This window comes from Thermobia domestica, chromosome 3 (genome assembly GCF_964235325.1).
Source record: "Thermobia domestica chromosome 3, izTheDome1.hap1.1, whole genome shotgun sequence".
Classification (NCBI taxonomy): Eukaryota; Metazoa; Arthropoda; class Insecta; order Zygentoma; family Lepismatidae; genus Thermobia; species Thermobia domestica.
In genome coordinates, this window is record NC_137456.1 from 73,921,456 (window position 1) to 73,948,066 (window position 26,611).

At 35.4% G+C, this 26,611-nt stretch overlaps 1 protein-coding gene across 5 annotated transcripts in view; it reads left to right on the forward strand.

Annotated features, from left to right (window-relative positions):
* The first annotated feature begins 6,543 nt into the window (after positions 1-6,543).
* wuho (tRNA (guanine-N(7)-)-methyltransferase non-catalytic subunit wuho) overlaps positions 6,544-26,611 on the forward strand; it is a 29,351-nt gene continuing 9,283 nt past the window's right edge. The window contains exons 1-4 of one of the 5 annotated variants that reach the window (XM_081751107.1): positions 6,552-6,800; positions 11,146-11,290; positions 14,750-14,933; positions 24,015-24,198. The gene's annotated coding sequence lies outside the window, so the exon portion shown is untranslated. Of the gene's footprint in view, positions 6,801-11,145; positions 11,291-14,749; positions 14,934-24,014; positions 24,199-26,611 lie in introns of all 5 variants that reach the window. The other 4 variants (XM_081751108.1, XM_081751106.1, XM_081751110.1 and 1 more) reach the window with 4 other exon arrangements.

The following is a 26,611-nucleotide window of genomic DNA, read 5'->3' on the forward strand; positions in this document are numbered from 1 at the left end:
ATTATGTACAGCATGAACAAAAACTAAATATGCTCCACTAACAAATAATAAAGATAGTATTTACAAGTAGTCACTTGCTAGAATAACTTCTTAAAATGAATAATAATTGCGAAAATATTAGATATGTTTTATTTCGCTTATTGACTTCCTAAGGTACAATCAATCCCAGTCAAAATTTGTATGTATATATATATATATATATATATATATATATATATATATATATATATATATATATATATATATATATATATATATAAACGATAATCATGCCTGTTGTTCTGTGTGGTTGTGAAACATGATCACTTATTCTGAGGGAAGAACATAGACTGAAAGTATTTGAGAACAGGATCCTGAGAATAATATTCGGACCCAAGAGGAACGAGAATGGGGAATGGCGGAAACTTCATAACGAGGAACTACATAGTTTATACGGTTTACCCAACATTGTTAGGGTCGTCAAGTCTAGGAGGCTTAGGTGGGCAGGTCATGTTGCTAGAATGGAAGAAAGTAGAAACGCTTTCAAAGTCTTGACTGGAAGACCCATAGGAAAACGACCATTAGGAAGACCTAGGCGCAGATGGGAGGATAATGTTAAGATGGATCTCGCAGAGATAGGAATACAAAGTAGAGTGTGGATGCAATTAGCTAAGGATATAAGTCAGTGGAGAGCTTTTGTGAACGCGGCACTGAACCTCCGGGTTCCATAGGCCATAGAGTTATATATATATGCGTGTGTGTGCGTGTGTGTGTGTGTGTGTGTGTGTGTGTGTGTGTGTGTGTGTGTGTGTGTGTGTGTGTGTCTGGCTTGAAAAATCCACTCCCTGCTTGCCAGTGGCGAGCATATTTTAACATTTGGCAAGCTAATTTGTAAGAGAAAATAACACTAGATCGTTAGATTAATAAATAAATATGAATATTCAACACATAATCAGCACACATAATATCTGCAATTTTAAGAATATATGTAAGTAACCCAAATTACCTTTATATTCGACATCTAATTAACATGAATTTCATATGGCTAAATAAAATTACATGAACGGAATTTTCAAAAGAAATAATTTCGCTATGGTCAATACATGACACAGGTTAGCTTCATCATAGCTGATATATAGTGCAAGTCGACTTCGTATAATTAACTTTGTCGAATGTAATACAATTAACAAACTAGAAATAGTTAGGGAAAATATTACTAGGAAACAAAATAAGAACTGTAGCGGAACTCTGGGTCACCTTCCTCCTGCGTAAATCGATATTATGTACGGTAATTATAAGAATTACATATTTTTTCATTCATTTTTTACAAAAGTTATGGCTTTACCATTTCAAAATGTATAACAACAAGCAAATGAACTATTTCATTTGTTAAGAAGACCTTGCAGAATGCTTTTATGTTATGAATCAGAGGATAATAGTTGATTAACGAGTTAAACGTTCTTTTCATCAGCGTTTCTATGTGAGATGTGGATCCACAGCTCAACGTTGGATCCGAAACATATCAGTTCCTACCAAAAATTGAACCCTGGTCTCCCGTACTCCAGAGGATAATAATAGGGGAGTGATTATTTAATACTTTGTTTTCAGCTATGTAATTTTACATTTGCAATTCGCGTAATATTGTTTACTAATCGATTTTGAAAGGAAAGAAGTTGCCAAACGAAATAATTATTCTCAGTCTTCGGATTAAATCAAGACCACGAAAAGAGAAAATTGACCTACTCCAGGACCTGAATATTCGAATACATGATTAACAAGCTACTCTCTCGGACCGCGCTACTATTTCTTATTACTTTAAATTTGTTTTATGTAAAGTGGTTTTATGTTCCACACTAGGTTTTCTGTTTCACAATCAGATACGACTGAGTTTACGGCGAATAATTAGAATATACGTCGCTTGGAATGTAATTACTAACGCATTTTTTGCACAAGTCAATTTACATTTACGTCACAATAATTAGTGTAAAACAGGTTAAATCTGTGAAATTATGGAGTAGCAATGATCATTAATAACAATAAAACAATAATAAAATTAGAATAATAATAATTATCTAACAACAAAATTTTATCAAGAAAATTAACTGAACCATTGACCGCCTCTTCACATAGGTCTCTAAACTTATCTGAAAGCTTTATAATTAGACTAGCCTTTGGCTCCCTGAGTCTACTCGGCCTATGGCCTTGCATTTATCTATCGGCCTTTGCATCAACAGTGAATTTCGTGAACTTGCTCTTCATATTTCCTGAATCTGTCAATCCGGGGGCTTCGCCCCCACACACTGTATTTGCTCAGCCTACGGCTTCGCACCTCTTGAACCCACAATTCTATCGTTTCTTTCCCTGTTCCAACTATATATCTGAAAGATAAAATTTTGTATCCCAAGAAAACACCCATTTAAATAGTGGGAAATTCTTCATTCCCCCCTTTAGACCCCTTAAAAATTAAAAATATTCACTTTTGGCAACTTTCCTGTCGGTTAGTCCTGAAAGGCTACAATAATGCCAAATTTCATCATTCTAATCATGCCGGAAGTGCCTAAACATTTTGGGGTGTAGAAGACGTCCTATATAAATAATATGGGAAAGGTCTTTCAGTTCTCCATAAAACCACTCTATGTTTGGAAATTTTTATATCTGATGATTCACTTAGGTAGTGCTAACGAAAACGTACAAGCATGCCGAATTTCAAGTTTCTATTCCAATTCTAAGTACCTAAAACATGAGATTATAGGTCGAAAAAAAAGGCCCAATTAAATAACATGGGGGAAATTCTTCATCCCCTCTTTATATTCCAAAAAAAATTAAAAATATTCACTTTTGGCAATTTTCCTGTGGGTTTGTCCCGAAAAACTATAATCATGTCAAATTTAACCATTGTAGCTTATATGAAGTGCTCAATAATTCGGGGGTGTAAAAGGTTTTCCATATAAATAACATGGAAAAGATTTTTCAGTTCCCTATAAAACCACTCTAAAGTTGGATTTTATTTTTATTTTTACTGATTTAATTAGGTAGTGCTAACGAAAACGTACAAGCATACCGAATTTCAAGTTTTTATTCCAATTCTAAGTACCTAAAACATGAGATTATAGGTCCAAAAAAAGGCCCATTTAAATAACATGGGAAAATTCTTCATCCCTTCTTTAGGTACTCCAAAAATTAAAAATATTCACTTTTGGAAATTTTCCTGTCGGTTAGTTCCGGAAAGCTACAATCATGTCAAATTTAATCATTGTAGCCCTACAGGAAGTGCTCAATAATTTATGTCAGCTCATGTAGTTTTATGTATAGTTAGGATTAGGATAGCAGTATTTATGCAAACATCAAGTAAGTGATGAGCATAGATAAGTGGTTAACACATTGGATTTCTATCAAGGTGGCCCGGGTTTGAATCCCATATGTCTGAAGTTTTAAACATGATTCAAGTGTAATTTCAATCCAGTATTGCCACAGTCCTAGCTCTGGAGTGGGCTGAAAAATAGCACCAAATTGAAACAAAAAGGGCTGAATTCGTTGTTTTATACCAGTGTAATACATGGCTCTATAACACGAAACTAAAAGAGGTAATGTTCTAGAACACCTCTTCCCCTTCTAAGAGTCCAAATCAAGAAAGTGCTCTTTTTAAAAATATCCAAATAGGTGGACCCGAACAACCGTGGAAGAAGATGAGATTAACTACTGTCGCACGTAAGAGGTGTAACAGAGGCCGCAAATTAAAGAGGAAAATACAATTATAATGTTTGGTATGTATTGTAAGGAAACCAAACGCACCTCTATTTCAAAGTAAGCAATAAACCAAATCGGTATGATGACCATATATGAAAAAAATATATATAAAACGAGGAACTAATTAATCATCTCCGAGTTCGTGTGTAAACAGTACATTACAATAAAATATTAAAATATATTATTGCATCTTATTCTTGCTCATTTCACGACCGAAAAAGCATAATAGACTGTAAGAAGAATATAAGGTAAGTAAACTGACATTTGTAAAAATATGTAAAACCGGTCCAGGGTCCTAGAACCTTCCATGAAAGACACCACAACACATTATTAATAATTTGACAAGTATTTGTTAAATGGTGCCGAATTGGGTAGAATTGTACCAACATTTTCACAAAAGGGGCTGAAAATGACAGTGTGGTACCAGCGGGTCGATTAGTGACAAAAGGGGCTGAATTTGGTACAACTGTACCAAGTGTGGCAATACTGTTTCAATCTATACTCAGTGTGATAAGAAAGATCTGCTGTGAAGCAAGAAAGAGATGTTCGAATGACAAGAATGACGAAGAATGAGAGTAGGTCCACAAATAGAGACAAAAATTTACAAACTTATCTGCTTCAATTGTTGCTGGATTTATATTTTCAGTTAACTTCAACCATTTTTGTAACACATGTATGATGCTTTCTTTTGTCTTCTCACATCCAATATGTAGTTAAATGATACATTTTTACACACACGGAATTATAATATCATTGATAGATAGTACTCATTGGACAACACCTTCAAACAACAGACATAAATCTTGAAATGGAGAAATTTCTTCGTGCATCAACTCCACAGCATAAGTCTGTTTCAGTGCTCCACAAGAGTACCAACTATCGTGTTCTGTTTAAAATATTACGTGTAAGTTTGGTTGCATCTGTCCAGGTATTCGCTATATAAGCAAGCTATAGTAATCGGGGGAGATACCTTTGCCGATGACTAGACATCAGATCTTTATGCAAATGCATATTTTGTTTGCTTATATGCATATCTGTTAAACTTGGTAGGAATTTCTAACAACAATAATACATCTCGAATTTGAAGTTTTATACTGCATATAAATGCATATTTCAAAGGTTAAAGCAGTGGCGGCGATTGGACGTTAAAAGTGGGGGCAAGGCATTATATGTTCCTGTAGCTTTCTTAACTCTACGGGAAGACAAATAACCAATGTGTACTCACGTAACGACAAATATTATATGGCACCATTTTTTCTATGAACCAGTAAACAAAAACTTTACTTTTCCAAATGAAAGTATATACATTACGGAGTCACTTCAAAAAAGTGGAGGGGCAACTGCCCCCTCTTGCCCCCCCCGAATCGCCGCCCCTGGGTTAAAGCATATGTTAATCCTTAAGAGCATATTCAGATATTCTATAAGATGCATATTCTATAAGTTTTCATTTCATAGATATGCTTATGGCATGGAATAAATCCAGTTTCAGTTTGTATTTTCAATGCATTTAAATGCGTATGGAGGAGAATGACTTTTTAATGGCAAGGTGGAAGAACGTTTAATTTATGGAGGACCAATATGTTAACAACCAATCAGCAGAGACTCTTACAATTACCAAGATGTTAAGAGAAATCTGATAATGATAAAGACATTGTAATATCGTGTTAACATCCATTCATGAACAAGAGATGCGATTGGTGCTGTTCAAAGAATGCTTAGCTATAACATAAAGTTCAGCACGAGCTCCAGTCAGGTGCAGGTAAATTCGGACGTTCTGTGGAAAAGAAATTGACGGATGTTATTGCCAGAAACTTCGACTACAAAACAATTAAAGCTATGGGAAAATACCTTCAATTATTGTTTTTCAACTTGCCAGAAAAAACAGATACTAAACTTTGCTTCTCTCTATAAATATTTCCCAGTAACATCTATTGATGTTAATACATTATTTTCTGGCTACAAATGTCACAAACTGACACCAAAATAAATATTTAAAAAATGAATATAAGCATCTTGTGATATACTGTAAGGGTAACTACAGGAGGGACTAAACCTTTCAAAACGAGAACTTTTTTTCTACAGTGCAAACGTGTAGAAAAGTGAGGTTCGTATTATTTCTTGTAAAGTAAACACACTCTAAAACATAAATGTGAAGAAAAAATATCACTGCGTGTATTTTAATCTCATTGTTCTCATATCACTGTGTGTATTTTAACTTCATAATTTGCGTGTGTTTTAAAAAGTTACGAGTATATAAACTGTAAAGTACGCTTTCGATGTTATATTTCACCTAATAATTTTGTCGCAACTTGCTACATGTTTGAAAATGTTCTCTTTTATCGGATTGTTAGTGCATATTAAGTGCATATTTTAACATATTTAACAGCATAGCTGCATGCATATTCCATAAATTTTAAGTGCATAAAAATCCGATGTTTACTAATGACTGTACAGCATGTGTCAAAATTCAAAATTCCTCTGCAACCTACTGAGCATAGAAATTCTTGTAAACTAACACAAGTAAAACATTTTATGAAAAGTAAAACATTAGTTGCGTCATAAGTCTAGAGCAATTCTACATTTTTCTACATAAATTAGTGAATATACGACATATCTAAACAAAACATCTAATGGAGATACTAGAAAAATCAGCACTACATAAATTTTCGAAAGTTTTCTCTCTTACTTTTCTTCAAGTGCGACACTCTTCTGTTTCCATTTCTCTTTTACAACTTTTTTCTTATTTTCCACACCAGACTATAATTCTATCAAATTATATTCTCCGTCATAAATAAATTTGCAGAAAAATCTGGTAGGGAGAGAGTGAAGGAAAAACGTATGAATTTAGAACAGACCTCGGGTATACTTTATTGTAAATCATATGGACCTGGCAGCTCAGAAACACGCTTTTTCGCAGTTCATGTGTTATTTTCAATGTTCATTTGTTTCTATTGATTAAAAAAAATGATACGCTTTTAACATGTGACGGAATATAAGCGAAGTGGAATGACTAGGATATTGCATCCAATTTTTTGAAATTTGTAAGGACCTTATAACAAGGTTAAAAGAGCACGGTAAGTTAACAGAAAATAAGTTTTAGACATAATTTAATTTGGGTAATGTTTCCATTTCGGGAAGACGTGTATTTTAGTCCTGTATAAAAACGTTTAAAATGTACTAAATATCTAACTTACTTACATTTTGTTAGTTTAATGGATGATCCAGGTCAGTTTTAAACACATTTTTCAATATGTACAAGTAAAATTCAGTACGTCTGAAGAGAGCAGGCGCGTCACCGACGGTGAATACGTGTATGTACGAGGGTAGTGAAGACAGATGGTTTTGGCAATTATACGAGTTTCGGTAATAGTATACATAAGAACCCCCTGATCTGCGTTTCTTCTGTTCTATTACCACTTCTACATGAAATACCATAAATTTTCTACGTAGTGCAATAGTAAGAAGTATCCATGTGCACAAGACATGCGATATGCGTTAAATTCCCCCCCCCACACACACACACAGTCATAAAGTACAAGGGCACTACACATGCAGATATAAAGTACAGGTACGTTCTTTTTTATTATCGTATCAGTCGATAAGTAAATAAAAGTCGCTTTGTTACCCTCTTTGTAAGTTCGTACATACTCAATGAATAATCCCTAAAAGTATGAGCGTCCTGCTCCTTCGGGAACTGATGCAACTTCATGTATACTATATCCATACTGTGCGGCAGAAAGGCCCCATGTTAACGATTATTTTGAGTGGTGTGCGCAAACTTGACCTGCATGCCTTTATTATTCCACTTACTTATTTTAAAAGTCGTATCGTACCTGCAAAGATTTTACTCTAGTGCTTTACATTAGCAAACATAAAATACAACGGTATTACTATTTAATTCCGATGCCTGCATATATTTGGGGTAAAGTGCTGTATCGCCGGACTAATTTTAGAAAATTTAAGTTTGTAAGGAAGAGCGAGTGGAAGTTGGGTGTGATGGTGGTTGTTGTAGTGCGTTCTTGATGTAAGCGGCATTGTATATGGGGGCGGATGCGACTATTTGGCTGACACTTATTATGATTTAGTGGCGGGAAAGATAGTGTGGTAATGGTATATGCCAAGGTTGCACATAACGTGTTTAAGTAATAACGAGCCTGTGACCTAATCAATTTAAACTGCTAGGTCACAACGGCGGTGTACCTATTTCTGCGAAGAGCTGTACTCCATGTTTACAAGTTGAGCGTTACTAGTGTGAAATTATGACAAGTGCTAATGAAACTCGGGATATAGTATACAACAAGCTGCATCAGTTCCCGAAGGAGCAGGACGCTTATACTTTTAGGGATTACCCATCCGGAATTACACTATAAAAACTACAGTGTGAAAATCGAATGCCATTTAGTAGTGTCCCCCAAATCCATCGACGGTTCCGGAACCGGTACTATGACTCGGAGTAGTTGTAAACAAGCTCGTTTAAGCGTATACCCACCATCACTGACACGCCTCTCCCAACAGACGCATCCCCTCGCAATTGCTTGGGCCCCTAGCAGTGCTCGGTTAGATAGCATACGTGTTTTTTAGTGGCTACCTAGCAGAAGTTGATTCGTGTTTTATGCACTGTAGTTCCTATACCATACGTCCATCCTGTATTTATACTCATGACAATTGCAAATAACAAGTCGTAGTCATTACTAAGTGAGGCAGAGACACCACCAAATGATTTGAGGGAGAAACTAAAAATTACCCTAAAAGGACAAACGAACCTGTGCTAGGTGCCACTCAAGGTTGGCAAAAACCATGGTTTTTATTGAAAAAAACAAAAAACCAGGTTTTTTTGGGGGGGTTTAAATAATTTACTCTATGTATTTATATTAGATATGGACAGAAATTAGTTTGTTTCGCCTTGGTGTCATTTTGCAACAACAAGGTTATACTGGAAGAGGTCGCATAAGCTTAAAGCGGAATTCAAAACGCTTCTCGGTTTCATCCAAGAAAAATTGTCCATTTGGACACGAAGCCGGAACTAATTGATCACAAATGCGATTGCCGACTCACGAAGGACTCCTGATAAAAATACGTTGTACTGATCTTTACATAAGCCTAGTTGTTAATATAATTGTCAAGAGTCATTTCAGAAGGACAAAAAGATAAACAGTTACACAAGTAAAAACATTATACAATTATATATAAATCGGGAAGCTCCCGCCTTAGCCATTGGGAAAATCCTGTTATTACTTTAAATGTATTTGTATATAAAATTTTAGGGTCAACGTATCATAATCACTACGCTAAAACTGAGCTATTAAATTACAAATTTGGTATGTAGATATAATTCAATAAAATTAAAACAAAATCAAATCCAAGCTGATGTTGGAAGCTGCGTAGGCAGTTGATAAATTTTCCCAATTTCTATAAATATATTTAAACAACCTTGGCTTCTTTATAAAACAACAGGCATTCAGGCAAGTAGAAATATATAATTTGGTTTCATTTCGTATGTTTAGGCTTAACATCCTTATGAAATACCAAGGTTATCACGGAGAAGACTTTCGCTTAAAGGAACATTTCGAATCGCTACTTGGTTTACACTTGAAAGATGGGTTGTGGTTCGACCCAAGAATTGAACACGGGATCCCTTGATTAAAAGATGAAAAGTACATAAACGTAATGAAGATGGTTTCATATGTGGAGACATCACCATGCAGTTCACACGATTTGAAGCATTTTTCGTTCTTTTTTTTTTTTTTTTTTTTGTTTGGTTTAAACCAGATTTTTTTTGAAAAACCAGCTGGCTTAAACCACCTTGGTTTAAACCAGCCAACCGTGATTCCACTAAAAGATACGTACTGTGCAAACATATTCCGTCGGCGGAAAACAATATCTAATACAGTCATCTTTCCTATGCATTCACAAACTCTTAACTATCGTAAAGGACGTCTTAAGTCTACACTAACTTCACTCTAAGACATTAAATACACCTTTATTACTTAATATATTTCTGTCGCTTTCAGAAATTTGATTCTTACAAACATGTTCCTTTCTTTCAGAATATTGAATTTTACCTGTAAATTTTACTAAACATGGTGCATTTAGACAGGCACAAAATTTCCGGTCGCCAGGTCAACACTTGCTATTAGAAATTTGCAGCTGGCGACCAGTGTTCAGTAAGAATGGTTTCTGCCTAAACGCAGAGGACTGTGCAGTTTCTGTTTCGCTATTTTTTTGTTAAGGTATTTTTTAATGTATATGAATTGTCCAGTTCAAAATTGATTCTCCTGAATTTAATTCGTCAAGTTTTGAAATTTTTTACCATGATGTAATCTCTTCCTTTGTCAAACCAAAGGCCGTAGGGGGATCTCATAGTTTGTACGTGAGATAAGTGCTATAGAAGTTTGCATCTCCGCGAAAACCCCACGTTTTTTCTCTGTCTTCGCTTATATACATACCCACTGTCACTGACGCGCCTGTTCTCTACTGTCCCAACCCACTAACTTCACGCTTCCCTAACTTGGTTATATAGTATCCGTGTTTTTGTATGTGGCCTCCTATAACATATTTGTTTGCGTTTTTTCTACAATAATTTTTATGGCATATGTTCAGAAACTATTTATACGCAAATCATAAGAGAATTGTAATTTTTCAACGATTACGTCTCGTCATCCTTTTGAATTTCATTATTGTTAAGTGGGATACGGTATTGTCTTGTCGCTCAACACAAATCGTCAGGAGGATAATAAGAGGAAAATCGATTGAATAATTTGTAATTTTTCGACAATTATTTCGAGTGGTGTGCCTAAACTTCACCTGTACGAGTTTAATTAGCGGTAATATTTTTAGACGTCATTTAGACCAAAGAGGTTTTAGTGGTGCTGGTCAAGTTTTAAGTATCCCACATTTTGCAAAATTTATAGAGAAAATTCAACGCTGCATAGAAAGACATGTTTATAAAGAACAAATTTCTACAAGGGCTGAAATAAATAGTAAGTAATATTACCTTTATTTTATGTTTGCAAGTGTATGGTTACTAGTGTAAAAGATGAAAAAGTGTGTATTAAATATTTGCCGCCGGTGTAGTACTTCTGCCCAGTGTATAAACGTGTATTTTATTTTACAAGCGCAACTTTACTATAAGTGGTATAAGAAATTTTGTCTTTGCGAAAACTCATATTAAAGTAGTTGTAAATGCAACACACAAGCACTTATCTAACCTGCCACTGTACTACCTGCGGCCACTAAACACAGTTTTTTTTTTTTTTTCACTGTAGTTTCTATGTCATATATTTAGACGCTGTATCTATAACAAAATCGTGAAATAATTCTAATTTTTCAACAGTTATTTCTGGTGGCTCCTATGAATATCTATGCTAAGTGGGTATTGACAATAAGACGAAAATTAATGAAAGAATCCTAATTTTTCAGCAATTATTTCGTGTGGTGTACCTAAACTTTGCCTGCCCGGATATGCTATTTGATGCTTTGAACGTACTTTAAGGTTAATCTGACAATCAGAACCCACCAATAGATCGATGTATCTCATCCAGATTGTTTTGGGCTGGTAAACAATGTAAGTTCTTGAACTGCCAATACGATTTTTATAGTTAATTTTTCTCGAGTAAGGTGTGATATAAGGCAATATTCCCTACACTAGCGGTATGTAACAGCCTTTCATATAAAATGAGGGAGTGAAAATTGGTAAGCCGTGGGCATAATTTTGACAACCTTTAAATTCATTTGTTAGTTCGTAATAACATGGATATGTAATGTTTTTTGGCTGAGTTTTCACTGATGGCAGTCATATGAACCTGTTTTCATCGTTATATTGCTAAGTTACTGTGGTGTTTTTACTGTAACTTACCCATAGTTAATCTTGTTTGATTTCTCCCCTTGACTTTTAATTCTTGTTCCAGGATATTTGTTACTTTCATGCTTTGTTTCTTCTGATCCGTGTTGAGATAAATGGAAATTATCTGCACCCGTCCTTTTGCTGTTCTCAATAAAGATCAGCTAGACTTTTAAATATTTTGAGAGTAGATGGATTCGGCAGCTGTTCATGTTTCTCCTTGTGCCTTGTGAATTATGCGAACAGACGACGCCTAGCCGGAAAGTGTAATTGTGTTAAAGGGATGTTAGATTCAGATGCAATAATGCAGGGTTCACATGGACATTGAAAAAAATCAGGGAAGTGCCTCGAAATATGCTAAATCAGAGAGATCTGCTTTGTTTCATAGAAACGATTTTTTTTATATATAGAAAAAGGCTCAGAAAAGAAAATCACCTTTAAAAATAAAAAAAAGTTCGAGGAGGGCCGAAAAGTGTTAAAACTTTCGAGTTTTGAAAGAACAAAAAATTAAATAAAAAAAATTAAAATGCTACAGAAGAAAAGTTACGTTTCTTGGTTATAAATAAACAAAGACATAGGCTGCATTACGATGTTTGTTTGGTTGGTTTATGAGCGTATTCAGAGGGCCGAGATATTAGAATATTATTAGTGTAATTATTGTTTTATATTCCAATATAGGAAGCTTGCCTCATAATAAATATGTATAATAAGAAAGTAAGCTTATACTGTATTTAAGAAATAAAAAAGAGAGCGTTGGATGGCTATGCGAGTGCTGGAGGCAGATTAAAAAAAAAAAAAAAGTAAATGATATTATTCGTGGAATCACGGAACAGGGAAAAGAAATTACTTAATCATTGAAATTTAGGGAAACCCATATCAGGATCTCAGTATAAACTTTGAACTGGTGTTCTTGGCACGTTGCTCTCTTGTCCTGAAAATAAAAACATTTAAAAGTACAGGAATGAAGATTCTATTGTCTTAGTATGAAGCGCACGTTCTATTTTCCATTGTAATTTTAACTGACACTTTGGGTGTGTATTGTCTATGATGTTGACAATTTGATCACCGAAGTTAAGTAATTAAAAGAAATCTATGACCTTAGACGTGTTATTAACCAAAAATAATAAACATCTGTTGAGCAGTCCATGCCTGATGCTATCCCGAACTGCAGATTCCTTTATTATGCTGATCTCGTTTTCATCCGATCGAGTGAGCTTAAATGTATTGGTGGTATTACTGCTTGGTAATCGGCAGATCTCGGGTTGGAGACCTCCCTAGTGGCTATATGGTTAGCGTACGCGTCTTCGGTGCGGAAGACCAGGGTTCGATTTCTGGTTGGAGCTCATGTGATTCGAACTACACGTTAACATGCAGGTCTAGTCTCACATAGAGTTTGGTGCAGAAACTTCAAACCAACCAATTGGGTTCCAAGGCAACTTTCCTAACCGAGTATTTGTTTAACGACAGAAGTTAATTCATGCTAATAATAATTAGTTAAAATTTCCACTTCTTGCATCTTGGTAGAACTAACTTATACTGTTTCGCCAGATTCACCTTTATGGATGGTTTGCAGTCCTTTACTGAAAATAAATTTTTATGATGTGAGACGGTTTTCCAATAAAGAACTGCATCCCACCGATGAAGGTAGATGAGTCTGCCGAAACAGTGTAAGAAAGCACTAACAAAACACAATAAATGGTAAATTTTAATTAATCACCTCCTAACCGAGGTTGATTGTATTTTCTTCTTAACCTTGTATACTAACGCTAAAACGTTAAATGTCCACAGACGCTTACCATATCTCATTGTGAATAGTTCGAATGTAAACTGGTTTTAGTATTTGGAATGCAAATTAGTTCAATCCGTTTGTTTGTGGTCAAAAATGTATTTATTTCAGATCAAAATGAATGAATAGATTAATCAAAGTATTGTACATCGCTGGCTACTACTATTTCACATTTCTCGGGCAATTTTCAAATTCCATCTCGTAAAAATGTCTCGTCTTTTGAGGGGATCCAAGTTAGGAGCCAATTTTCGATTTCTGCGAAAGCAGTGAACCAAAGTCCTGCCAAATCGTGCTGCATCCGTCGGAATAACCGATACTCAGAAGGAGCAATGTCCGGCGAATACGGAAGGTGTGGTAAAATATCCCACTTCAGCGTTTCCAAATATTTTTTTGCGATATGAAACCGATAACTTTGTCATGTCTTTGCTCGTATTCCGGCTGTTTTTCTCGTAATGCACGGCTCAAAGGCATCAATTGTAGCCTATACCAATCGCCAGGTTTTAGCAGCTCATAGCATACAACACCCTTTTGTTCCTACCAGATACACAGTATGATCTTCGAACTATGAATGTTCGGCTTTGGTGTTGATGTTGAGGTCGATGGCAACGATTAACCGGACACAGCGTAGTATTTTTTTTCTATTTGGAATTGTAGAATATCCATTTCTAATCCCTAGTCACAATCCGATGTAAAATTTCCTTTCTTTGTTGCCTTTGAATCAGTTGCTCGCAAGTGAAAAATCGCCTTTCAAAGTGTCTCTGTTTCAGTTCATCAGACACCCAATTGCTTTGCCTGTGAATCATTCCTATGGATTTCAATCACATGGAAACTGCTTGTTGCGTAACTCCCAATGATTTGGCAAGCTTCTCTTGCGTTTGACTCGGATCTTCATTGAATGATGCCTCCAATTCTTTGTCTTCGAATTTTTTTGGCTGTCCAGAGCGAGACTTGAGGCTTGTCTTCAACGCTGAGATTACCATTCTTGAAATGTCGAAACCATTCCCTACGTGATTTATAAGTTGGAGCATTGCCACCATAAACTTCTACAAGCATTCGATGCGCTTCAGCTACACTTTTCTTCCAATTAAAGCAGAAAACTAAAACCTCCCGCAAATGCTGCTTAGTTACCACAAATTGTGACATATTCAATACAGTAAGAAAGAGAGGTCTGTATAAAAAAGCGATATAAACTGAATATTATTAACAGATGTCTAACCTCTCTCAAACCACCGAAATTAGCTGCCACTATGAAACATTCATAACAGCCGGAGCCATCTTTTGAAAACGGACCGAACTAATTTGTACTCCCAATGAATATATTTAAGACTAGATTAATAAATAAATATTTTTCTGATTATGTGATTGAGTGTAGAAAGATACTTTAATTCTCTTTTTAGTCCAAGTATCTACAAGATTCATGAAGTTCTTCCAATTACTTTAATATGGGATAGAGCAATGCAACTCTGCGAGTACTTCTAGCAAGAAAAACTTCCAAAATTTGATTTTTATCGTGTTGGTTCTGTTACAAGTGATGTGGAAAACATCCTCAAAAGAATAACTGCCTTGATTCCATCATTCCAAGTAAGAGTTACTTTTAGTTTCTTTTCTATTTTATTAACACGTTCGTTATCTATGTAATTTAAAGCAAAATATTATTGCTAGCTTTAGAGAAAAAATTAAATTTGAAAACAATATATATATATATATATGAGACATTTAGGTAGTAAGGGTGAACTCAGCAAAGGCTTGTCTCTAAATTGTAGTCTAAACTGTCAAAATAATTATCTATTTATTTTGAAACTGTGTTGTCTAAAGAAAAGAGGAACGACTTCCACAAACTGTACATATAGGCATGAAAACTGACTACCACAGAGCAGTTCGATATTGCTACTCTAATGTAATTTTCGGAAGTTCATATTCCACATATTTTTTGGTTGAGTTCGCTCTTACTACGCGGAACGAATCATATTAGCATGAGATGTTTTCGTGTATATAATGGAGACACTTAAATTAAGCCTATATCTATACTCTTCCTACCACGGATTATCAAAGCCGTTTCTACACAGTTTTAGACCAATAAATTCTGGCTGTCAAATATTTGCAATTTCCAATAATTGAAAGTATTACTTGAATCATTAGTTTTGAAAAGGTCATGAGTCAGGAGAGTAAAGTTATGAGAAAATCGAAAAAATACTGTGTAATTTTTGAAAATCCTGATAAACATGAAATGATCGACCTCTGTTTGAAAAAGTAGTTTTCTTATTATACAGAATGAAGAACTTGTTGTGAGCAATTGTCCTATTGTCAAAAAGGTACTAATGCCGTTTTCAACCTAGATGGTGCATCTACCTTCACAGAAACATAAAATGTACTCAATGCAAAATCGCCATTTTTTTTCGACTTATGACCTTTTCAGAACTACTGATTCAGTTACTTTAAGACATGAACTTATTTGCAACGACGTTTTCTAGCATTGTTGATCTGTGCGCCAGTTTGTACGAAAACGTAAAGGTTCTATGCTTAGTAGTTTTTTTAGATCTGGAGAACGGCAAAATTCATTCAAGGCATTCCATTCCATTCCTCCTTAGGGCATGCATTTCGCAAAATATTGTCTTATCTGGAGCTAGTGCCCTTGTGGAGCAAGAAGATTTATACAAAATTGTCAAGTTTCAAAACCTAATAAGTTTTGTAAATCTGGCGATAGAACATTCTACAGTGAAGAAACCGTCGTGAAGAGGTTTTATCCTGACAACATTTCTTCCCAGGCGACACTACGTCTCGCTTAATTTAGACCAGGCGAGATTCTGTGTCGCGCGATCATTACAACCAGGTTTTGGTTAGGCGAGATTTTGGGTATGGCGATATTTTGGGACGCGAGGTTTTGGCCCGCGAGGTCTTGGGTGGCGAGGTTTTGGCCAGGCGAGGTTTTGGCCCCGCGAGGTTTTGGGCGGCGAGGTTTTAACCAGGCGAGGTTTCGGCCCGGCGAGATTTTGGGCCGCGAGGTTTTGGAAGGCGAGGTTTTGGTCCGCGAGGTTTTGTACCCAAGCCGTTCCCTCTGTCTTTACGGTGTATCTGAATTGCCACAACCAGGTAGTATGGTTGGATATACACACCAACAATTGACCTTCGCCTTATCTCCACTCGCATTCAACTCACGGTGTGAGGTCCAATTGAACACAGACATCCACGAAAAGGGACAGAACTTTCTTGGTTACCTTTATAGTTATGCACAAAAGTATAGCGTTTGGTCCCGGACAGTAGTTCTTGATTTAGCATAATAAAAACTATCTTGAATATAATTTATGGATAATAATAATAATAATAATAATAATAATAATAATAATAATAAGAAGAAGAAGAAGAAGAAGAAGCTAAAATAGTGTTTTTAGTTTTCCAGAAGGAAACCAAAATTTTCCTTTCTTTCAGGCCTCAAAAACACTAGCAGCAACACATTTTTTTGGCTTTGTACATTGTAGCTGCCCCCCCTCAAAAACGACGGACCCCCCTACACAAACCTGCTGGCTACACCCCTGCCCATTTGATACGAGCTGCGATCGAACCAGATACCTCACGCACCAGAGATGAACCTTCTACTACTGAGCCATCACAATCTAAATAAAAATTTGATATAATCAGTGAAAGTTGGATTATTCTTCCTTGTCTAATATTAAAATCCTATTCCTTGTCCAAACATACCTATTTCTTTAGCGTCTTTTCTTTATTCTTTTTCTCAGCAATATAACATTGGTAGTACCCGCCCTTAAAACTTTGCTTTCGATCGATCCATTCTGCAACTGCTTTCCTCAGCTTATATGCGTAAATTCATGCACAATGCATGAACTGCATGACGCGCATAAACTCACATCGTTAGTTTACGCGCGTAAACATACGGTAGTGTATAGCTGAGCTTATGTTGCAGACCGACATTAAACAGGTGTTTGCTTCAGGAATAAAATATAAGAAATGTATTCCAAGTCCAGATTATAACGACCTGCAAGATTTTAACCGCTATGCAAACGAAAATGAAGGAAAAGTGCATTCTGTACTATCTGAAGTGTATTATATTTATCCACTCGACGAATGTTTGACATCTGACCTGTGATCTCATTGTCGAAACATCTTTGGGAATGGAAATCCCATTTTTTCATACTTATTATCAGTGGTGTTTGAGGCTGGCATTTGTTTTTGTTTTGCAAATTCCATGGCCATTTTCTTTTTCTAATAGATCACAGAGTAAGGAAACTTCTTGACCCTACAAGGTAAGAAATTTATATATAGCAAGGTAGAAATTTATATATTTACGTTCATAGAAAAGTCGCGCGAAATATGTATTATTTTAATTGTAGGTTCTTTAAATCTCAACAAACAAGAGTAGCTCTTAATAGTGTTAAATACATGTAACATAATTTTTTCTTAGCTTATTAATTTATATTACGAAACATTTTATTTATTCTTAAAAAAAAAACAAAAAAAAAACGACAGTTTTAGCAAGTTAATTTTACTGAATTCTTCTTGAGATCTTTAAATGTATTTTATGCGAAATTTAATTACTGCACTATGTAATTTTAATGTTTATTTTTAAAAAACTGAAGCAATATTATATTTATATTTTAGAAAATTTGAAAGCAAGGGACACTTAAATAGACCAGAAGGAGAAATATACAGGGTGTCCAATATACAATGCAACCCGGAGTTTGGGATAGAACTTTTGAACCTGAAGTAATACACGAATAATGGTTATACCAAAGTGAAGCTTTGTTCATACATATATTTTTAAAGTAGGAAGCAACGATTGAAGTACACTAGAAACCACACAGTGTTGCCAGATGTAACCAAAGGTGTTTTTTTTTTTTTTTTTTTTTTTTTTTTTTTTTTTTTTTTTTTTTTTTTTTTGCAAAACATGTAAATTGACACATAACTCATATGTTTGGATGTTCTTCGTTAATTTTCAGTTTGTTTAGTTGGAGTAGCTTGGAAAGTATGGAGCAGAAAAAAGAATTTTTCATTTCCACCGATAACTAATCGGATGAGGCCTCTGTAAGGGGTAACTAGGGAAATCGTAGTTTTCATAAATTAACACTCTGAATTGGCAACTTTACTGATGTTTCAGTGCATCAAAAGGTGTGTTAAGGATCTAATTACATTATGCAATTCCTGAAAACAATGAAAAACAAACTTTGAAATTATAATGAAATTTGTTTTTACTTATATGCATCCGGCAACACTGCTATTCATTTCTATGGGGCTATTTAAAGCAAGAGGCATACAAGAACAAATCTCGAACTATTCAAGACCTGGAAACGAACATTCGCGGTGCCATTGAGAACATTAACACTTCTAATCTTCGTCAAGTTGTTGCCAACCTGGTGAAACGTGTTATTTTATGAAAAATACGATTTCCCTAGTAACCCCTTACAGGGGCCTCATCCGATTAGTTATCGGTGGAAATGAAAAAATCTTTTTTCTGCTCCATACTTTCCAAGCTACTCCAACTAAACAAACTGAAAATTAACGACAGAACATCCATACGTATAAGTTAAGATTCAATTAACATATTTTGCAAAAAAAAAAAAATAAAAAAAAAAAAAAAAAAAAATGATTTACACCTTCGGTTACATGTAGCAACACTGTGTGGTTCCTAGTGTACTTCAATCTATGCTTCCTAGTTTAAAAGTATATACATGAACAAGGCTTCATTTTGGTATAACCATTATTCGTGTATCACTTCAGGTTCAAAAGTTCTATCCCAAACTCCGCGTTGCATTGTATATTGGATACCCTGTATATACATACATACATACATACATACATACATACATACATACACACTTCCTTCCTTTAAAGTCTTTTTATTTTATTTTTTATTTATTTATTTATTTTTTTTTTTTCGAAATCTACTCTGAAACGATAGCATTCAGTTTGCCACTACTCGATTTTGGTGTTGTTTGTCACAATATTTTCATACGGATTTATCAGATCATATTACAGTGAAGTTTAGCACATACCTAACGAAACAGCTAAGGGTTACCAGGCATTTATATTCATACTGATTTAATGTGATTAAGTGGTATGTATTCTCGTCTTCCGGACAAATGAGGTATCGTATACTAATTGCTAAAAAAAAAAAAAAAAAAAAAAAAAAAAAAAAAAAAAAAAAAATCCTAAATTTTACGATAGCTTCGTCAATTGACATAATTGTTTAAATAGTAAGGTAGTTAGGGATCTCTTGCCTGTCAGATGTCAATTAACAGATTAATATTTTTTTTCTACAACAAGCAAGACTTTATTTTACATGAATTAAAGACCAAATACAAATTCAATTTATGCTCTTTCGCAGGAGACCAATTCGACAAGCTTGGAGCCTTATATAAATGACAGCGTTTTGGTACAAATGAAAAATACAACGTACGGTATAAATGTTAATTTTCGACCCATGTTGTGTAGATGCTGGTCGATTACTCGACGAGATGCTGGTTGGTTGCTGAGATGATCCTTGGTCCTCTCCCTTACCTTTTTATATTGTATAAATTTCGTCAGTCAGACCCTGAGGTTCTCCATAACAGCCTTGTTTGTTCACTTAATTACTTTTTACGCTACGTGACTGCCGGAGAACCTCATTAGTCCACGATAAGTGTGACTGTTTATTCAAAAATTCTTTTGTAACCTAATTTAAGTACACATACATTTTTTACATATAATTACTAGAAAACAATGCTAGTTATTTCACTAAACTTTTTGATATATTCCTTTTTGCAATATGTTGAGCTAACTTTTTTTTTTCAACTCATGTCATAGTTTCAATACAGTCCCCCACTGATGAGGAACTGTTCCTGAACATCACCGTAGTGTGTGTCACTTCTTTTTTTTTTTCAACTACAGTTGTGTAATGAAACTATGACATGAGTTGAGTTAAAAAAAAGGAGTGACACACACTACGGTGATGTTCAGGAACAGTTCCTCATCAGTGGGGGACTGTAATGGAACTATGACATGAGTTGAGAAAAAAAAAAGCTCAACATATTGCAAAAAGGAATATATCAAAAAAGTTTAGTGAAATAACTAGCATTGTTTTCTAGTAATTATATGTAAAAAATGTATGTGTACTTAAATTAGGTTACAAAAGAATTTTTGAATAAACAGTCACACTTATCGTGGACTAATGAGGTTCTCCGGCAGTCACGCAGCGTAAAAAGTAATTAAGTGAACAAACAAGGCTGTTATGGAGAACCTCAGGGTCTGACTGACGAAATTTATACAATATAAAAAGGTAAGGGAGAGGACCAAGGATCATCTCAGCAACCAACCAGCATCTCGTCGAGTAATCGACCAGCATCTACACAACATGGGTCGAAAATTAACATTTATACCGTAAGTTGTATTTTTCATTTGTACCAACTCGCTGTCATTTATATAAGGCTCCAAGCTTGTCGGATTGGTCTCCTGCGAAAGAGCATAAATTGAATTTATATTTTGGTCTTTAATTCATGTAAAATAAAGTCTTGCTTGTTATAGAAGGAAATTATTAATCTGTTAATTGACATCTGACAGGCGAGAGATTCCAAACTACCTCAATATTTTAACATAATTGTATTTCCTGTTTTAACGCAGTTCGTAAAATTACCTCATTTTATATAATGTAGCTACTATTTTTTCCGTTATGTTATGCGATTTAAAAACTGGCATTTATATACTTAAAGAAATGTAAAGATGAATCGAAAACTAGAACCACATTATGCTTATCATTATCATTATCATTATGCTTATCATATATAACTTCTTGACTCAAAGTGATATTATGATGTAAGTTTCATATTCACAAACATCTTGCCTGACCTTTCATTAACTTGTAATTTTCTTTGATAGGTGTTGTTTTAACAAATTAGAGGCTATAATCAACGCACAATTTCAAAAATTCAGTTTTAATACTCTTAAATTTGACTTAAATTAAGAAATGTTCATATTTACTGTATTGTAACAGGACAATATGCCTTCAAACAGCAAACACATAATTAAAAGTAGAGGCTGCTCCGGAGGGAAGTCACCGTTAAAAAATTAGTTTTCTTTCTTCAAGTGAGAGAGAAAAGATAACCTAATGGACTTACAAGACGTGGGACTCGATTAGAAACACTATTTTACGGGCCCCAGGTTCCAACTAACTTGCATATATATATATATATATATATATATATATATATATATATAAAGGGCTTGGAGTAATATAACTTTAAGCCACATTTATACGTATTGTTCCGAAAAAAAAAAAAAACGAAATTTATCGCTGCACTACAATACAAATTAATGAAGGCAAGAACACCATTTACGATATTTACTGCCATCTAATCTCAATTTTTGCAAATTTGTCAACAGCAACGGGTAGATTTTGTTTTTACAAATGCGGCTTAGCACTATATTGCCCCAAGCCAATTATTTATCTATCTATCTATATATATGTGTGTGTGTGTGTGTGTAGGGTGCAAATTACCGGGAGAGATGAGGGGGAATTTCCCCCTCAATCACATTTTCTTCCCCCCCAAAGAAGTCAGCTGAAGTATATTCACCGGGGATGCTCGCTTCCCCCCCAAACTATGCTCAGTATAACTCCAAATTTCTTCGGAATAATCGATGCAAACTATTCAGTTTTGGTCATTTCTACTTAAACCTGATTGTCCACTATTTTCAACGTTGTTTAGTTGAACTATATTATTATGACTATGGTTGTTACTTGCAACTGTACCTTCGTACCCTTCAGTTCGTCATCGTTCGTGAATTTGAATGTACTAATTGCGTATAACAAAGCCACATATGGATTTATAAATGTTCTTAGCGGTTGGTCAAGAAGAAGTAAACAAATAGCTTCTTCCACCATACTTGGCGAAGTTCGGACATGCCATATTCATCCTCTACATTTGTATCGATTATCATCTTATTTTAATTTTTGTTATAACATGTTATATCATTTTCCAGTGTACTCTTTGTTAGTACATGCTCTTCATTCCCTAGTAGTTTGTGTGTATGCAACTCAAAAGTTGCAATTAATTTGTGATAGCAATTTGTGATAGCATAGCAATTACTGCCTTTACAGCTTACGGAAATGAACTTTTGAAACTGTACTCAAAATCTGAGTACATCATTCGTCGTTATAGGTATTCTCTCGTAAGTATATGTTAACGTACACGCTGGGGATTCGCTCCTAGTGAGCAGACATGGTAGTGAAGGTGATTTTTAGGTGAATAAGCGCATAATTGAAGATTTGTTTCAGCATTTGTTAATACGACTGGTTCTCCGTGTCATTGTCCGTGTCTGTATCATAGGTGTCCAAACTCGCGAGCCCGACGCTCGTGAGCTCGGCACTCACGCTCAACCGGGCTCGGGCTCAATAATTGAGCGCGAGCCTGAGTGAGCGCGAGCCCACTTGAGATTAGTGAGCGCGAGCCCCAGTGAGCGCGAACCCAATCGAGAGAAGTAAGTGCGAGCCCGAGTGAGCGCGAGCCCAGTTGAGGGAAGTGATCGCGAGCGCGAGCCCAATTAAGAGAAATGAGCGCGAGTGCGAATGAGCGCGAGCCCAGTTGGGAGAAGTGATCGCGAGCCCGAGTGAGCGCGAGCCCAGTTGGGAGAAGTGATCGCGAGCTCAAGTGAGCGCGAGCCCAGTTAGGAGAAGTGAGCGCGAGCCCGAGTGAGTGCGAGCCCAGTCCAGAGAGATGAGCGCGAGCCCGAGTGAGTGCGAGCCCAGTTTAGGAGAAGTGAGCGCGAGCGCGAGTGAGCGCGAGCGCGAGTGAGCGCGAGCCCAGTCCAGAGAGATGAGCGCGATCCCGAGTGAGTGCGAGCCCAGTTAGGAGAAGTGAGCGCGAGCCCAGTCCAGAGAGATGAGCGCGAGCCCGAGTGAGTGCGAGCTCAGTTGAGAGAAGTGAGCGCGAGCGCGAGCGAGCCCAATGGAAAATGGCCATCTATGCCTCATACAGAGTTTGGTGACATCGTCCGCTACCCGTGGTGTGTCGGCCTCGCACAGTAACTGTATACCAGGAAAGCGGACGTATAGCGCAGAGCGTTGAAATTTTTCTTGAGTTACAATGAACGTGACCAAAAAAAAAAAAAAAAAAAGAATGTGTCTGCTCGGGCTAGCAGCGACGAGTTTCATTGCATGATTGTCAAATTTAATCGATGAAAATCAACTGCAAAACAAAACTGGATATCTATAAAATTGCTCAGTCATTTTCTTGAGATTGGTCATTAAAACACTTATCCAAAATTACAATGTTCTAAGTACAGTAGTTCCTGAAATAATCATGACCAAATTTTACATGCTTTTAGATAGGGAGAATCTCATCGCGCTCCAAGGGTTAGAGACCACCTTAAAGCAGAAAACTAAAACCTCCCGCAAATGCTGCTTAGTTACCACAAATTGTGACATATTCAATACAGTAAGAAAGAGAGGTCTGTATAAAAAAGCGATATAAACTGAATATTATTAACAGATGTCTAACCTCTCTCAAACCACCGAAATTAGCTGCCACTATGAAACATTCATAACAGCCGGAGCCATCTTTTGAAAACGGACCGAACTAATTTGTACTCCCAATGAATATATTTAAGACTAGATTAATAAATAAATATTTTTCTGATTATGTGATTGAGTGTAGAAAGATACTTTAATTCTCTTTTTAGTCCAAGTATCTACAAGATTCATGAAGTTCTTCCAATTACTTTAATATGGGATAGAGCAATGCAACTCTGCGAGTACTTCTAGCAAGAAAAACTTCCAAAATTTGATTTTTATCGTGTTGGTTCTGTTACAAGTGATGTGGAAAACATCCTCAAAAGAATAACTGCCTTGATTCCATCATTCCAAGTAAGAGTTACTTTTAGTTTCTTTTCTATTTTATTAACACGTTCGTTATCTATGTAATTTAAAGCAAAATATTATTGCTAGCTTTAGAGAAAAAATTAAATTTGAAAACAATATATATATATATATGAGACATTTAGGTAGTAAGGGTGAACTCAGCAAAGGCTTGTCTCTAAATTGTAGTCTAAACTGTCAAAATAATTATCTATTTATTTTGAAACTGTGTTGTCTAAAGAAAAGAGGAACGACTTCCACAAACTGTACATATAGGCATGAAAACTGACTACCACAGAGCAGTTCGATATTACTACTCTAATGTAATTTTCGGAAGTTCATATTCCACATATTTTTTGGTTGAGTTCGCTCTTACTACGCGGAACGAATCATATTAGCATGAGATGTTTTCGTGTATATAATGGAGACACTTAAATTAAGCCTATATCTATACTCTTCCTACCACGGATTATCAAAGCCGTTTCTACACAGTTTTAGACCAATAAATTCTGGCTGTCAAATATTTGCAATTTCCAATAATTGAAAGTATTACTTGAATCATTAGTTTTGAAAAGGTCATGAGTCAGGAGAGTAAAGTTATGAGAAAATCGAAAAAATACTGTGTAATTTTTGAAAATCCTGATAAACATGAAATGATCGACCTCTGTTTGAAAAAGTAGTTTTCTTATTATACAGAATGAAGAACTTGTTGTGAGCAATTGTCCTATTGTCAAAAAGGTACTAATGCCGTTTTCAACCTAGATGGTGCATCTACCTTCACAGAAACATAAAATGTACTCAATGCAAAATCGCCATTTTTTTTTCGACTTATGACCTTTTCAGAACTACTGATTCAGTTACTTTAAGACATGAACTTATTTGCAACGACGTTTTCTAGCATTGTTGATCTGTGCGCCAGTTTACATTAACCTGGAATCGCGAACTTCTCAGGTTATAGTGGGCGCGCATGAACATTGTTGTTACTGTGCTGCGTAGCAAGTCATCGTGTTTTCATAAAAGTCCTTTATACTCCGTCCTACAGTTATAGCCGCATACACGGGAGAGACTATCGTAGCAGCAATTCCCCCAGGAACATATTCAACATAACAATATATATAAATACCGGGTGCTGGAAGAAGTAAAAAGAAAAAAAAAAATGTCTAGTGAACATAGAGCGGAAAATACGTCCTTCCAAAGCTAAAAGCTGCCGAGAATGACGGAAAATGAACTTCAATAGCTCGAGAACTATGGGATGTAAGGGAATCGGGTCAAGGAATTATGTGATAATTAGTATATGCTGCATGTAAATATCTGTTTCATCATCCTGCAATAAAAGCACAGCGAATTGTGTAGAGAAAGTTCGAGTACAGAGCTACATTTTTTAAGTACTAATTAGTGCTGTCCAAATTTGATTCGATACCATGATGCATAGAAACCCTGATTACAGTACGCTGAGACCTTAAGCCATTGTCATTTATTAAGGTAGTTATTATTAAAGGAGTTGTACAGTTTTTAAATTCGGATAATTTGTGTATAGTGATGAAACTATGGTATAAATTTTATTGTACTCACATGTGTCCTCCATGGAATTGCAGTTTTCACAAACAGTGTATTGAGAGTGCCTTTAATTGTTAACTGAAAAAGAACACAACATATTTGGAAAAACACTTTGGAATTGGGTAAACTGTAATTATTTAAGTTCTTCTGACAGTATTTTAGAGGTGTATATGGCAATTTGAGTGCACTTTTCAGCGATTTCTAAAAGTTACTATTGTGAAAGTCGAAATTACAGAAATTTCCCAAATTATTTTACACATTATGAGCTTTTTTTAATGTGTTATGAGGCTTCCGTTCTGAGGATGATTTTTATTATTGAACATAGTTTGAGATATAGTCTTGATTCTTTCGTTTTCTTTCTTTTAAACCCCATAGCAGAACATGCCTCGATCTGCGATGTGATCGCAGACATTTTGCCACGCCTGTGTAGAAATATTGCCAGAGGAAAAAAAAAATATCCTCCAGGAAAGTATAAAAACATGCTTGCTATGTGTAGATGTCTTAAATGCACTGACGACTCCCATAAATATAGTTTTTTATGTCGCGTAAAGCGTTATTTTTAACAATCACAAGTGTTTCTTCTGCAGAAAATTTTTGCAGAATTCCTGCAGAAAATTTTTAACTTACGAAAGCTCATCGCAGAAAGACAAAGAAAGTTCTGCCATCGGGCTTTTAAAGTATCTGTAGGTATTTGTTTTTCTTTCTCTTTCTTTCTTTAATTTCGTAGTTTCCTCATATTAAGTAACCCAAGGTGTCTACGGGCCTGGGGAAACCTTGGAAAAGCCTCTATTTTAACGAGAAACCTTAGTTTCTTTTTCAAAATCACCATTTTCTGTAACAACTATTGGTAAATTTTAAACAAATT